Here is a 13,291-nt window from a genome sequence, read left to right on the forward strand (position 1 = left end):
CAAATAGTTACTTGAATTTATTATGATGGCTACTGGTAGTCACCATCTCTTATCTATAACTATCACTAATCTGAACTAATTACAATCAAAGACAATCTATTGAAAGTTTGGTGACTGGGGTTGAGTACTTGAGATACTGGTGGTTATTATAAATGATTCTCAGAATAATTAATTTAAAATTAATTCTGTAGTCATTTCTCCTATTTAAAAATTAAAATTGCAGAATTGACTCCTTTAGTTATATTATATTTTTATTGTGCTTTGTAAGATTTGGGAAGTACTGTCTCTTTAGATGGAAAGGAATATGGTACACGTTGGTGAAACTTCTGTTACAATTATTTGCTGATTTGTGGTAGTGAAGAAAACTAGTGACCCTCAGTTATGGTTAAATCAAACAGCATCTTCTGAACTTAACTTCTACAATAAATCTAGAGTGCAATTATTGACATGAAAGGGAGTAGAATGCTCTATATCACTAATCATCACAGAGATATGAATCAAAACAATGAGATATCATCTCACACCACAGACTGGCACACATCAAAAAGAACAAGAACAAACAGTGCTGGCACAGATATAGGGAGAAATGGACTCTCATCTATTGTTGGTGGAAATGCTGACTGGTCTAGCCTTTTTGGAAATAGAAGCTTTTTAGTTTAATGTAGTCCCATTTGTTGATCTCTGTTTCCACTTGGTTGGCCAGTTGCATGTCATCTTTGAAGATACCTTTATCTTCAATATCGTGGAGGGTTTTGCCAACCTTGTCTTCAATGAACCTTATGGTTTGTGGTCTGATGTTGAGGTCTTTAATCCATTTTGATCTGACTTTTGTGCATGGTGTCAGGTCGAGGTCTAAGCCCATTCTTTTACATGTGGTTGTCCAGTTGTGCCAGCACCATTTATTAAAGAGGCTTTCCTTGCTCCACTTCACATTTCTTGCTCCTTTATCAAAGATTAGATGATCATACATTTGAGGTTGTGTGTGGGGATATTCCACCCTGTTCCATTGGTCCTCAGCTCTGCCTTTGTTCCAGTACCATGCTGTTTTAATTGTTACCGCTTTGTAGTAGAGTTTAAGGTTGGGGAGGGTGATGCCTCCCATCATCTTTTTCCCAAGAATTGTTTTAGCTATCCGTGGGCGTTTATTTTTCCATATAAATTTCAGGATTGCTTGATCCGTTTCTTTGAAGAATGCCATGGGTATCCTTATAGGGATCGTGTTAAATCTGTATAATGCTTTGGGGAGTATTGCCATTTTGACAATGTTTATTCTCCCTATCCATGAGCAGGGGATATGTTTCCATTTCCTCATGTCCTCTTTTATTTCATGGAATAGTGTTTTATAGTTTTCTTTGTAGAGGTCCTTTATTTCTTTAGTTAAGCTGATTCCAAGGTACTTGATTTTCTGGGGCACGATTGTGAACGGGATTGCTTTTTTTCATGTCCCTTTCCTCTGTCTCATTTTTTGCATATAGGAACGCCATGGATTTTTGGGTATTGATTTTATAGCCTGCGACTTTACTGTACAGGTCAATTGTTTCTAAGAGTTTCTTAGTAGAGCTTTTAGGCTTCTCTAGGTATAGTATCATATCATCTGCGAATAGTGAGAGCTTGATTTCTTCCTTTCCGATCTGAATCCCCTTAATATCTTTTTCTTGCCTGATGGCTATTGCTAATACTTCCAATACTATATTAAAGAGAAGTGGTGAGAGTGGGCATCCTTGTCTTATCCCCGATCTAGAGGAAAGGCCCTTAGTTTTTCTCCATTGATGATAATGCTTGCCATAGGTTCATGGTAGATGGCTTTGACTATCTTGAGAAAAGTTCCTCCAACCCATTTTGTGAAAGTTTTTATCATGAATGGGTGTCGGATCTTGTCAAATGCTTTCTCTGCATCTATTGATATATCATATGGTTTTTATCTTTATTTTTGTTGATAAGATGGATTATGTTGATTGATTTCTGAATGTTAAACCATCCTTGCATCTCTGGGATAAATCCCACTTGGTCATGGTGTATGATCTTTTTGATGAGTTGTTGGATTCTATTTGCTAGTATTTTGTTGAGGATCTTTGCATCGGTGTTCATCAAGGATATTGATCTATAATTTCTTTGTTAGTGGTGTCTTTGTTTGCTTTTGGTATTAGGGAGATATGTGCCTTGTAGAAACTGTTCGGAAGGGTTCCTGTCTTTTCAATTTCCTAGAAAAGCTTGAGGAGAACTGTATGCCAGTATCTTATTACTTTGATTACTACAGTTTTAGACTACAGTTTGAGATCAGACCATGTTAGCTTTTTCTTTTTGTTTTTCATTGCTATTCAGTTCAGATTTTTTTCCCTCTTAGCTATATCTAGTCTACTAATGTACCTATCATTATTATTTGTTACAGTGGTTTTGTTATCAAGTATTGCTCTTTGATTCCTTTTTGTAATTTTCTTTTTTTAAAATTTTTTTTTATTGAATCACCAAGTGGAGGGTTACATAGTTCTCAGGATTATGTTAGTTATACAATACTCAGACACCCTTCCCTTCACCAGTGCCCATCTTCCATCACCAACCCCCCCAGTGTATCTGCCGCCCCCTCCCACCTCCCCAGTCCCCACCCTTGTACGTGATAAGTTTCACTTCGTTTACGCTTTATCTCGATTACATTCCATGTTTCAACACACAACTCACTACCGTTGCTGGGGTTTTCCCCCAAAAAGAAAAAGACAGTCCTATTGCCAAGGAAGCATTTGATAGTTCTCCATTGCTAAGAACATAGAGATATTAAGTCCCGCTGTTTGTTACATAACTTTTCTTTTTCCCCCTTGCCCCGAGCCACCGAGTTCACGCCTGTTTAGTAATCACCACGCTGTCTGACAAAGGGAAAAAAAACAAAGAGGATGGTTATTTCCCGTCATCAGCCGGCGTGGGGCTCTGGCTTAGTTGATAGTCTAGTAGAGTGTCTGCAAGCAGTTTCTGGAACCAAAGGTCTTGCGCTGGTATCGGCTCCGGCTCGAGATTCCACCAGCGTCCCGCTGTTCCATGTACATAATTTTTCCCCTTATATCCCATTCCCACGCCACCAGGTCTGTTTGCTTAATGGACATCACACTATGTTTGACACCACGCTGCGTTTCTTCCCAAGAAAGAAGGATATTTCTTCTCAGCCGGCATGGGGATATAGCTTAGTTCAGTCTAGAGAGATGGCTACCACTTTGATTGCCTTCAATATTTCAGCAAAAGACTTACTATTCTTGTTAGGATCTCCCACAAAAGTCCGACCCATTAAGAAGGAACCATTACATATTGCTGATACTAAGATGACATTAGGTTGCACGGCCGCGGTAGCGGCCGCGCGGTTTTGGGTTTCTGTATAAAGTCCAGGGAAAGTACAAGCAGAAATAACATCACTAAAAACTTTTACCCTTTTATGGTGCTCATAAGATGGAGAAACCTAGAGAGAGGTTCGGCGTCTCCATTTTGCAGTCAGAAAGCCGTGGACCCTGCGCTGTGCTCGGGAGGAAGGGATTGAGAGAGAGAGGTTAAAAGAATTGGGGAATTCCCGGTTTCCACTCTCGAAGCCCGCCGTGGGGTCTCCGATCCCGTGCCGGAATTAGTTCAGTGGGCTGCTTGGAGTCCAAGGGCGCGCTTTTGGGTTCTTCCATCCTGCTCAATCCACAGCACGGCCCAAAAGTCCTTTTTGTAATTTTCATCTCACCTATATTACCTGCCTCTTCTTGCATATTATCTACTTTTTTATATTAGAACTTTTAGAATATAACTAATATTTGTTTTGTATATTGTATCTGAAATTCCAACATCCTTGTTGAGTAAGAGTCTAGTTCTATCCTGCAAATTGTTTTTTTTTTATACTTTAATTTTCCTTGTAACTTTTTTATTGAAAGCTGGACGTAATGTACTGGGTAAAAAGAGCTGCTATAAATTAGTTTTCCATGTTATAAAGGTAGTGTATGAGTTAGGGGGAGCATATTATAAGCCTTTATTTACTTCTCAGCTCTTCATTACTGTGTACTCAACTCTATAAATGCTTCTAAGATTCCTTATTTAAAAGGTGGATAGAAAGACTAAATTCCTCCTATCTTTAGGAAATGCTATAGTTGGATATTCCTCTCTTTTTAAAAAAAGTCCTATAGGACTCTGATAAAATCTGTACAGTTAGAGTCTGGTAGAATAGTTTCTTTTGGAAGAAAATTTTGTTAGGAAGAACAGATGTTGGTGTTTTTAAAAATGATTGCTGATACCTTTCTCTGCCTGGAAGGTCTGAGGGCGGATTTTCTTTCTTTTTTTACTATATGATTGAACCCCTTGAGTTTTTAACTCTCAGAATTTTCCACATTGGACTTTTAGAAATTGTTCAGGTAGAGTTTAGGTATTCCTAACTTATTAGTTGTTTGGGGGAAGGTCCTGGGTTTTTAACTTTTTTTTCTTTTTCTACTTGTAACTCTGATTTTTTGAGAAACAGTTTACACATAAGATTTCATCTATGATATATCTGAAAGAGAAAGATTTCAGCATTAGAAAATGTAGATCAGCAGTTTACATGTGTGAGACCCTGGGTATGGTTTTCGACACTGAAAATAATTTGATATTTTTTTGTCAGTGTGTTAAGCATTTTAGCACAGATATATACCAAGCTCCTTAGATGCCAAACCAGAACCCAGAAGTCTTTTATTGTTCTTCACATGTTAGGTCATTACTAAGTATTATATATTTTTGTTACAATTATAAATTTCATGACTTTTATAAACTTTCAACCATTACATGTTCTAGTTAATGTCAGCTTAATATAATGTTCTAGTTAATGTAAGCTAACATTAGTTAGCCTCACGTGAAGTCATACACAGTTGTTTGCTGTGTACGACTTTTCCTCCAATCATCTAACTCAATAATCTCATTATTTAGTAACTTTTTAAAAATTCACAATATAATTGGTTTCCAGTTATGCAATCATGTCAGTTTGCCTATTACAGTTAGAATATGAAAGTCATGATGGTACCCAGAGTTATAAAAGACAGTGGTCTTGGTGAACCACATAATCTGAAGGAATGATAATTTTAATTTTTTCTTTACAATTTTTCTACATCTCATTTCTTTGTGGTGCCTCATTGCATTGACTAGTTACTCAGGAACAATGCTAAATTAATAGTGGTTTAGTTACTGTGGACTGGAGTGATAGCACAGCAGGTAGGGTGTTTGCCTTGCACATCGCCAATCCGGGTTCAATTCCTCCATCCCTCTTGGAGAGCCTGGCAAGCTACCAAAGTAACTCGCCTGCACGGCAGAGCCTGACAAGCTACCTGTGGCATATTCCATTTGCCAAAAACAGTAACAACAAGTCTCACAGTGGAGATGTTACTGGTGCCCGCTTGAGCAAATAGATGAACAATGGGAGGACAGCGCTACAGTGCTACAGTTATTTACTGTATTTATCAGAATGGTTATTCTTTATTTGATTTTAGTGGAAACAATCCACTACTGTTAATCATTAGGTGTGCTGCTGTGCTATTATGATGAGCTTAGATTGAGTTCTCTATACTAATTAAGTGATTTTGTGTGTGTGTGCTGTTTTTGATGATTGAATATAGGAGATATTTATGAATACAAGTGATATTTGATGTCATGAATGTCATTGTGGTTGATAGGAAACCAAGTACCTAAATAATAAAAGTGGAGATCATGAATTAAGCACTGGTGCCAAAAAAACATTATGTTTAAAGATAAAGGAGAGTGGGCTGGAGAGATAGTACAGAAGCTGAGGCATTTGCCTTGCATGCACTGAACTGGGCTTGATCCCAGGCACCACAGATAAACCACCAACCACCTGTAGGAGTAATCCCTGAATTCAGAGCCAATAATAAGTTCTGAGCACTGCAGAGTGTGGTCCAAAAATCAAAAAGCAGGGGCTGGAGCGATAGCAGAGTGGGTAGGGCGTTTGCCTTGCACGCGGCCGACCCGGGTTCGATCCCCGGCATCCCATATAGTCCCCCAAGCAGCGCCAGGAGTAATTCCTGAGTGCAAAGCAAGGAGAAACCCCTGAGCATCGCTGGGTGTGACCCAAAAAGCAAAAAAAAAAAGCAAAGCAAAAGGATAGAGAAGATCAGAAATAGAAAAGCAACCTGAGATGAGTCTAGGTCAAGATAAAATTGTCAGAAAGTAATTTTAAAAATTTTCAGCATTTTTAATAAACATATAAGGCATTTAAAAATGCTTAAACAGAAATATCAATGACCAATAGGGAAAACAAAATCAGAATACTGCTAAGGTGGTTGGACAGACAATCTATTGGTTTTGTAGAATTGTGATAGAAGCCATAAATGATGTATGAAATGAGCAAGTATCTATGTGCTGCAACATTGAATCCAGAGGTAATTAAATTCTGAAGTATTGAACTGTTCTTATTTTCTTAATGCGTCTCTGAATTGAATCTGTTATTCTGGCGAGGTACTTCTTATTGGCTTTAAGTTCACAACAACAACAAAGTGATTCTTCATTGTGCAAAGTTTTATGAGAAAAGTTTCTGAATAGTGCATATTTCAGTGGTATTCTTTCAAAATATGGTCAGTCACTGAAATTGAAGAGTATAAATAAATATACCAGAATAATTACATCAGAAGTGAGATAATATATTAGATGTATATAAATATTATACAAATATTATATAAATATATTAGATGTGTATAAAATGTATATAAATATAAATAAGTTTATGTTGTGCATTATATTTACACATATATAATAATATTGAGGAAATGATCTAGATAATAGTTTCATTTACAACTATTTCGTCTGAATTTCATTTTATTCTTTAATGTTCATCTTACTATGGTTTTTTAAAATTGAGAATATTAGAGATATTTTTGGACAGTTAATGTAAATCTAGGACATTATTCTTTGAGTTTTCTCTCTTGAGTTAATTATGAAAATGTTGATGGGCCCACTAGAAATTGATTTCTAAGAGCCTATTCCATGAGGGTTTTCTTTTGGTGGAAGGAATGGGCAGAAACCCACAAATGGTCTATAAGAGGTAAAGAGCTCCCAGTTAAGCCCTATTGTTTTGTTTTTGTGCCACACTTTGCAGTGCTCAGGACTTATGTTTGGCTCTGTGCTCAGAGATCACTCCTGATGGGGCCAGGGAGACCATGTGTGGTACCTGGAATCAACACCCCGATCAGCCACCTAGCACCCTACCCATCTCTTAGCACCCTGTACTATCTCTCCCTTCTCCTGAATAAGCTCTTTTCATGAAACATTCTTTGTGATAATGGAACACAATCATGGATTTAGTGCTCAGAATCTATACTACAGTGTACCTTAGCCTAGCAAAGAGAGAGAGCAGTTGGCAATATTTCTTGAGTTCAAAACCGAGCTTTGCAACTTTCTATGTTTGAATTCATTTGACCAAATTACATCACTAAGTTTCAACTTCCTATTCATACTAGTTTCTTATAGTTGGCATAGTAAATTGTCTCACAGTACTGGAGGTCAGAATTTAACAATTAAAGTGTTGATAGAAGCTCCCTTAGGAAACTTTGGGGTACATTTTTTTCCATGCCTCATTTAGTTTTGGAGGATTGCTGGCACTTTCATGGGTTCCTTGGATTTTGGCAGTATTATATCAAGCTCTGAATCTGTCTTTACATTTCTCTGTTGTTTTTTTTTTTTGTCTCTGTTTCTCTCTTTACCACTTTCTTAGACACTTGGAATTTGGTTCTACTTAGGATAACTTCTCCATGTCAACACTTTGGCTTACCTATATTGGTTAAGTCTCTTTTCTTTTATAAAATTAGTAACATTTGCAGGTTCCAGGGATTTGGCCTTAGAAATTTTGAATGGCACTAATTCAGTTTACTGCAATGTTCTATGCAGTAGTCATGATAAAAATTTTTGTTTCTTTGATCTGTGATGCTATAGAAAAACACAAATCATTGTACTTGAATAAAAAATAAAATAAAATAAAATGGTTCCCAATACACAAATGTTAGATATTTTCAAATGAGTTTAAGCTATTTTCACTATAAGTGGGGACAAAAACATTATTTTCTCTTCCAGTTTTTTTAGCTGGTCTAAAAATAATAGTGAGATAAAATAACCAGAGAAGAAAAATCAAATTATATCTTTTTATATATGGAGTACCCATATATATGTAATCTAGAGTACTTACTAGAGCTTTGGTTTTAGGCTTTCTTGGACAAAGAAGAATTGAGGAAAAAAGTTTTGCATAGATTAGTTAAGATTTAACAACGTGTTTATCTGGTATTATTTGTCCTAAATTGCCTTTCTCTGGTGATAAGGAGAATATCCTTTAGTTAAAAATAAAAGAGTACTTTTTTGAACTGGAGTGATAGCACAGCTGGTAGGGTGTTTGCCTTGCATGTGGCCAACCCGGGTTCGATTCCCAGCATCCCATATGGTCCCTTGAGCACTGCCAGGAGTAACTCCTGAGTGCAGAGCCAGGAGTAACCCCCGAGAATCGCCGAATGTGACCCAAAAAGAAAAAAAAAGAGTACTTTTTCACATGGAGAAATCATGTGTTGTCAGAGAAAAATATTACAGTGAGTACTCTTTTATTATTATTTTTCTATAAGTTCATACTTAAGTAACTTTTGTTCAAAATATTGAATATGGCCAAATGATTTATTTTGTGGGGAAACTTGCTCTGACCCCCTATCAATAAGCACTTACCAAGTTTGTCTTGGAAAAATTTAGTGTCCCTCATCACAAGCATGGCACTATAAGAAACATTCCATCAGGGGAGGGGGAAGTAGTAGAAAAGAATATTGTTTTTAAATTTGTTTGCTCAAAATATGTGTTGGGTATACAGAGGAATCTAGTGTTAGAGCAACACGTTGGAGAGTTGACATTGGTAGTCTTGGGAACTTTAGTTCTGTGCTTTTGGGAGAATTATGAATGTTGTCAAGTGAGCACCACAAAGCTGGTAGTGGTGGGAATCTATCTCTATGGCTCAGAGCAGGTTTGGGGCCTGCAGGAGCTGGGTAAGGTAGATAAACCTGTCAGTGTAGGGAACATTGTTGTGAATTTCTAAAAATCCCTAAGTACATGAGATTTCTCTGGGACCTGGGGAACTATTCCCCACTCCACACCTCCCCCCCAGCCCCTCGGCCTTTCACATATACACACACTTTATTTAAACACTGTATTTACAAAGTTGTTCATGGTGATTTGTTATAGGCATTCAGTATTCCAGCAACAGTACCACCACACTGTCACCTACCTTCCACCATTGTCTCTATTGATCCAAACACCCTTCAAGCCTGTCCCCATAACAGACCTACAATAATTTTATTTTGTATTTATTGTTGCTCACAAAATGACTAACAAGATGATAAAAAATATTTTTGTAGGAGAAAATTTGTGAAAAATTTTATATCTAACCATGGGGACATTAAGTCCTTGTCTAAAGGTTTACTAAGCTACTGCAAGTTAGGTCTTCTGTGTTAATGGAGTTGATGTTTTTGTTAGTTGAGATTTGTTGTCTTCTGTCCCGTCCCGAGGGACCAAGTTATTCCATGGTCTGAAGAGGCGCTACCTGAAATAGCAAGGGTGAGAAAGAAGAGGGAGACCAAGCAAGAAACTGTTGTCAAGGTCTCGTTTATTGGAGGAAAGTATACAGAATATATAGACTGAGGGACAAGGCTTTTGCAAGGGGGCCAGGGTGGATCACGCGGGACATTCGCGGGGCATTTGCGTAAGGGGGATCAGCAGGATGGAACATGATATGCCTGTCATCTTTGTGGGTTTCGCCCTTGGTACAGGATGTCTGTTTCAGAATACAGTATCTTGGTGGGCACTCCCTGTCTAGGGAAATGGCTAAGTTCTCCTTTTCCCAGGGTCTTGGTCCCCCACAGTCTTCTACATTCCATTCCATCCAATATGGTGTGTTACTACTGGGATATCAATATTGTAGAGTTTGGAGATGTCACTGCAGAAAATTCAGTTTTTTAACTGGACAGTCTGGCTGGTTCTAGATCATCTCAGAGGTATCTTCTGAGGATGTGTGTTTGAGAAATTTTTGCAGCTAGTTAATCTCTTTTGAGATTTATTTAAGAGTCTCTGGAATAAGGCTGGTGAATAAGTTTTCATGGCTGTGGTGGAGGGAATATTGTTTTCATAGCAATCAGAGTCTTGATTTTGAAAAAAATCAATGAAATAAGTATTGAGTTTTCATTAGTTCCATAACTTGTTTCCAGTTCAGTTTACATTATGTATTTTTTGTTTCTAATATTTCTTCCTCCTAAATGCCACAATTCAAATTTTGTTTTTTGTTAGTGGTGTAGATTTTTATGACTATACTATAATATTTTAGTCAGAAGTCATGCCCAATATTTGGATTGGTTAATTCAGGTACAAAAGAAACAGAATATCCTACATTTATAGCTCCAACAATGAAACATGAATTATGAATATTTCAGTGACAAAATCCTAATGGCGATCTTGTACAAACTAGAAAATTCTGGGAATAAAGGGAACAATATTAATCATTAGCCTGTGACAGATTCGGACAAATTCAATGAATAGTCTCTGTGTGAAGATACTGAGTTGCTACTTTGTAAAGGGATCGCTCTCTCATTCCTTATACATTCTTCCCTTAGATGTGGGTTAGTTAAGATTTACAATTGTGATATCCAGATTTTTTACACATGGTTTCAGTTACTGCAGGGGCCACAACTGCAGGGCCAGGATTGTTTTTCTCAATGCAGGCACTTACTTTCACGGCCTCATTTGTGCAAGGCAGGCAGTCTACCACTGAGCCGCCACATTCATGGGCTCAATATAATTGTATGGGTTGTCTCTGAGGTATATTTGGCCATGACTAGAAATATCAGAGCTTATAATAGGGCTTAATTCTGGAAATAATCCCAGCAAAGATGTAGATGCAATGATCAATTGGGCAGGCTAAGTCTAATAGGTGGTGCAGCAGCACTGGTTAGGCCATTAGGCCATCTACTGTAAGAGACCAAAATAAAATGTTTTTAAGTTCTAAGAGGGAAACAGGAAGCGAAAAAGGGGAAACCCTAAGAGTGATAGTTGGTAATAATATGAGTAGGGCATCCTATTTTGCTCTCCAGAAATTATCAACAGGACCATGCTGTTGAAAAGCAAACTGACTTTTTAGGAAGAGCATGATGTTTTTCAGTGCATTAAATTGAAGATCAGACAAGTTGGAGCCAAAATTATTGGTGACTTGTGACAGTGGCAAATTGTTTAATCCTCTGCTTCAATTCCCAGGGCCAGTACTGGGAATTTTTATGTAAGACAAGTGAAAGTTGTAAACAAATATGAACATTGTGGTGTTAGTTTTATCTTCTACATTACCAAGGGCCTCTATACATAATTTCCCTGCTATTTTGTCAGGTGCTGCTTTTTTTTGGGTCACACCTGGTGATGCACAGAGGTTACTCCTGGTTTTGCACTCAGGAATTACTCCTAGCCGTGCTCAGGGGACCATATGAGATGTTGGGAATCGAACCCGTGCAAGGCAAATGCCCTACCTGCTGTACTATTGCTCCAGCCCTTGAACACTTTTTCTAAAAATAACATATTTTAATTTGTTCTGGTAGCACATTTTATTGTAGAGACCACCTTAACTATGCATAATACATGACATAAACAGCACAAATTTTAAGAATACCATTCAAAAGTTATACAAAATGAAGAGATCAGTGTGATCACCATATAGGAAACAATCTTGAACTGGAAGCATCCTTCTTGCTCATTATATACCACTCTCATTTCTTGGTCATAACCACCATTCTAATTCTCTACTGTGGATTAATTTTGTCCTAAAATTACTGAATTTTATTAGTCTGCATACACTTTCCTGATTCCTTTTATTCATATTTCAGTTACTGAATCACTGCAAAGATGTGTCATGTATATGATGGCTTTTTTTTAAATGTTGAGGGATTTTTTGCTTGTTTGTTTACTTTTCTATCTTTTCCCAACACCTTTGTTTTTTTCTTCTTCTTATGTTTCAAACAGGTATAGAACCTAGGGTTCTGTAGAGACTGAGGAACTAGTACAAAGGTTAAGCACACTCCCTGCATCTGTCTCACCTCTTAGGATCTCTGGCATTGAATGTCCTCCACAGTGTCACCTGGTGTAGCCTTGGAATGGCCCTTCAACCTCTAACAAACATAATTCTATAGATCAAAAATTACTTACAGTAAAGATATAAATCTATCTTATAGAATTAGGATGAATTAAGATGAAGTATCAAAGAAAGATTTTTTTAAATTGTGGATTGACTCTGCCTGTTTCTCATATTAGTGTTATAATGAGATACTTTGTATTTCCACTGAAATAGGACCTTATTTAATTCTGCTGAATGTTATAACTATTGAGTAGTGACGACAAATATTTGTCCAATCTTTTTTTCAAAAATTATTTTTCTTTTAGATCAAACAAAAATTTTATTGAAAAACTCATTTTTTAAAAAGACGCTTTGCAGAGTTGAATTCCTTCTAGAAGACAGAGGGAATCCAATGTCTCAAGGCTATTGACATTCCTTAGCTCATGGGTCCTCCATCTTCAAAGTCATCAGTCATATCATCCTAACCTTTGACTCTACCTCACATCTCTTTCTCTGCCTCTCCTATTTTCCTATCTCTCCCACGCAAATCTTGTTGCTACCTTGAGCCACCAGATAAAATTGTTTCTGTAGGAAATTTAAAGCAAGGGAATGGAATTTTAGTCCCTTTCACGAAGGTGGATAACCCTTGGTGGATCAAAGTCTATTCTGTTTGGTTTGGGATTTATTGTAAACTTACCTATTTTAATCCTCAAGTTTGAAGTTTTCAGGTACCTGAGAATGATTCCATATCCAAGATTTCCCTATGAAAAAATTTGAGAAAAAAAACCCATGGGACTAGTGTTTTGTATTGTGGAGAAGGAGGATTTCCACAAGAGGATTTCCAGTGACGCAGTTAGCTAGATTTTTTTTTCCACCTGAGAAGGAAAAAAGGGTTTCAAGAATTTCCAAGGATGGCAGCTGCAGGGTCTGCCAGTCACATGGCCTCACTGTGTTAATGGCTAAAGGTTGGTTCAGGTTCCAAAGTAGGTCCCCCAGAAAAGGGGAAGACCTTGATTGGGACCATTTCCAGTAGAGAAAAGCATAATAACGATCCACTACGGGATGCAGAGCAGCAGTGTGAGATAAGTTTTTACAGTAGTACCATAGCAGAGGGAAGTGAGGGTAGTTGTTTACATGGAAGCATAACTCTTAGAATTGTCCATTTTCCAGTCCTAGAAAATTGTGATTATGCTA

The sequence above is a fragment of the Sorex araneus genome, chromosome 1 (assembly GCF_027595985.1).
Source record: "Sorex araneus isolate mSorAra2 chromosome 1, mSorAra2.pri, whole genome shotgun sequence".
In the NCBI taxonomy this organism is placed as follows: domain Eukaryota; kingdom Metazoa; phylum Chordata; class Mammalia; order Eulipotyphla; family Soricidae; genus Sorex; species Sorex araneus.